The 3,745-nt window shown below is 36.1% G+C and overlaps 1 pseudogene; it reads left to right on the top strand.

Annotated features, from left to right (window-relative positions):
* The first annotated feature begins 918 nt into the window (after positions 1–918).
* LOC110019055 lies at positions 919–3,431 on the top strand (annotated as a pseudogene).
* The last annotated feature ends 314 nt before the right edge of the window (positions 3,432–3,745 follow it).

Raw genomic sequence — 3,745 nt, 5'->3', positions numbered from 1 at the left:
TAATTGCAGCTAGAGATTTTGCGATGGTTTCTGGATGAATTTTCCTTTGTGAATGGGCTGCATCTCCGATGGGCCGTGTGGACCGGTAGGAGAAATTTTTCGCAATTTGTATGGATATATATCACCCGATGCTTTGTATTTCAAAAATCTAACACCTATATTTTAATTTTTTATATCACATAAAAAATATCAACATTTCAATTAAAAAAAAATGAAATACATCTTCGTATGAATAGATAGGGTGGTATCATGCCAAATTGAAGCGTAGGTGTTGGACATGTAAATAGATAGGGATAGAATGGTATGTATGTAATGTTCCTAAATTATATTTTTTCAACTTCATCCTATTTCATGCGCCCCTAATTCCTTCGTATTTACGTATCTTATAACTAACCAATTCCTATGTATTTACATATCTTATAAGTAAAGTCTACTTTTTATATTAATGCCACCCAAATCTTCTATATTTTATAAAAATATACCATTTTTTTTTTATTTTTAAAAAGTACAATGCTTCCTTCCTTCTATAGGTGCAGGCATTATGCAAAAATTGAAGTTTAGGTGTTCCATGTTTAAATACATAAGATTTGAGTGGTATGGATGTAAATCTTACAATTTTTTAAATTGTAATGCTGAAAAAGCATTAAAGTCTAAAATTGTCCTTCTAAGAAAAATAATAATAATAATGGAGAGAAAATGATTTCTGTCAGTTGTTCACAAATTCCACCAGCCGAGCTTCTTCAATAAAAGAAAGATATGCTTCCTTTTCAATTTTTATGCGACGTAAATATTCTTTTGCTGCTATTTCAAGACATTCTTGCTTCACATGCAAACCAATTTAATATAATGGAGCCTTATGTGCACTCTTATAAATTGAAATGCCTCAGCATTCTTATAATCCATGTCGAATCGAGCCCCATGGCCTCAAGCTTTATAACTTTCATATTGCTTGGGTTTTCTCTGACGAATCTCACTAGATTTTCATTCTCCTCAGTAGACTCCACAGGCAATTTCAACAAAGTTACATGGTCTCAAATTCATGTGAACAATTCTACTGAAGGTCATTCAAGAAGCCTAAAGCTCGATCAACAATCTGGTATTAATTCTTCTCCTTAAGAATCTTAGGTATCATTTATATGATTATTAGTCACAAACTTTGTCTGGGCTAACTGATCTTACTTATGTTGAAGGAGACTCGTTCGATAAGTTCTTGCTTGGGAAGATTGATTTTCAGATCAAATTGATATCAGGATATTCAGCTGGAACAGCATGGCACAGTATTAGCCTATCAAGTCAGTGAGATCAGTTTCTCTTTATAAAAAAAGAAAATGTAGCATTCAGCATCATCTTATGTAGATGATGTTTGTGTAATTTCAATGAAATTCAGCTATGTTTTGATCAGCCAAACCGTGATGAAATAGACTTTGAATTCCTTGGTAATGAGACAGGACAGCCATACACATTGCAAACAAATTTGTATGCTGAAGGAAATGGTTAACATAGAAGAAAGAATTTCTCTGTGGTTTGATCCAACTCAGAAAGCAACTCCTACTCAATCCTTTGTAACATCCACCAAATTGTGTATGTGATATATAAATTCGAACTTTACCACATTTCGGCAAAACAATGTAACAAGTAATAATTAATAATTTAAATATGCTAGCTAATTAATAACATCTTGTGATCAAAGATTTATGGTGGATTGGGTGCCTGTAAGTGTTCACAGAAATCATGAAGATAAAGGTGTTGACTTTCCCTTCAGGCAGTGAATGTCCCTCAAGGTCAGCCAAAGGAACGACGACAGCTAGACGACAGCTAGGGCTCGGCAAAATGGATTGGTCAAAGTTGATAGGAATCACACAACGAACAATTTCCAACTTTACCAGGGCTTAGAATCAATTAGAAACTAAACCACAACAGGAATAACAAGGTCACACCACTTCGATAAAAAACCGGAACAAAAATTAAAACAAAAAACACAATCAAAGTAACTAGAGTAAGACATGAGAATTTACGTGGAAAAACCTGAGAACGGGGAAAAACTAACTTAAAAACAAAAAAAAAAAATTCACTATGAAATTTAAAAGGTTTTACCAGGAACACATAAGTTTTCTCTCTACACCTAAAGAAAACTTATTGAACTCGATCCACAATCTTCCCTCTATGATTCGACGTAAAAATCAAGTCTAATCACCAAAATCCACCTCTTCGACACTTGTCATCGGGATGCTAGTCAATGAATTTAGAAAAAGAAACGACAAGCTCTCCCTTACCATGCTTGAAATCAGCTTAAAAACCAAAATCCCATATACTAACTGCATTAGAGGCTTAGGCGCCCAAACTTGGTGCCTAAGCACCAAGCTCTCAGGATCGAAACAACAAACCGAGCGCTTAAATAACGCCTAAGCGCTCACAAGGTGGCGCCTATGCGCCGGCCTATACGTTTCTGAGTCCTTATTGTTAGAAAATAGTGGAGCCCGATCCACTAATTAATCTAGCATTTTCAATGTTAAAAAGCTGTTAATCCCACTTCTCTTGCAAGCCGGTCCCGCCTCTTCTAATTTTGCTAAACTGTTCCCGCTTTTTGCTTTGAGAGGAAGAATGTTGGGTCCCGCCACCATTAAAGTGTAGAAGAAGCATTTTTATTTCCTCCTTTTTTGCTGTTTTGCTTCTTTTCACGGGCAGAGGTTTTTTTTTTGCGAATTTTTTTTTTCTTTAGAGGCGAACAGCTGTGGTTTTTCTTCTTCTTCCTTGCGGACGATTTAGGCGTTCTTGCGGAAATAAGAGGGAGGCTTCGCATAGCAAGTCAGAGGCTCCCTTTGAACTACTTCGACACTTCCTCTCACGTGAAGAAGAGATATGAGAAGAAATTGCAAGACTTTGCTCCTTTGTTTTTTGGTGATTTTGATCATGAAATTGGTGAAGAGAAAGAAGCTACAGTCGGTTTGCTTCTTCCTGGCTTATGGAAAAAAGGTGCAAGGCTTCTCTCTTTATTATTTTTGGGTGTTTTCTCTTGTGATTCTCGGGTAGAGAGAAGGAGAGAGAGAAGGAGAGCGAGGAAAGGATAGACTTTCTCCTGTAATTATCGACGTGATCAAACGGTGTAAATCCTCAATTAATAAAATTTTCTGCAACTCCGTGAATTTAGGCAATTTGCCTAATCACGTAAATCTGTGTGTTCTTTTCTAGTATGAATTTTCTCATTCCATTTTTCGCTTCGTCAAAGTCAATCGTTTTAAATTTCATATATAACACAACAACTGGTATCAGAGATAATGACTACAAATGAAGTGAAAGTTTCAGGGATCGAGAAGTTCGATGACATAGATTTTGATTATTGGATGATGCAAATAGAGGACTATCTCTATGGGAAGAAACTTCATCTTCCGCTATTGGGGAAGAAACCTGAAAGAATGGATGAAGCAGAATAGAATCTGTTAGATCGACAGGTTCTAAGGGCTATTCGATTGACCCTATCGAGGTCTGTTGCACACAACGTTGTCAAGGAGAGGACGCCTGAAGATGGCAGGCCTGTCAAGGATGTATGAAAAGCCATCGACAAGTAACAAGGTATATCTGATGAAGAAGTTATTCAATTTGAAGATGGCGAAAGATACATCTATTGTACAACACCTGAATGATTTTAATACTATCACAAATCATTTATCTTCTATGGAAATTTAATTTGATGTTGAGATACGTGCACTGATCTTATTGACTTCGATGTCAAATAGCTGGGAAGCTA

The sequence above is a fragment of the Phalaenopsis equestris genome, unplaced genomic scaffold (assembly GCF_001263595.1).
Source record: "Phalaenopsis equestris unplaced genomic scaffold, ASM126359v1 Scaffold000041, whole genome shotgun sequence".
NCBI lineage: Eukaryota > Viridiplantae > Streptophyta > Magnoliopsida > Asparagales > Orchidaceae > Phalaenopsis > Phalaenopsis equestris.
Note: the sequence above shows the minus strand (reverse complement) of the source record. Positions and strands in the feature narration are given on the sequence as shown.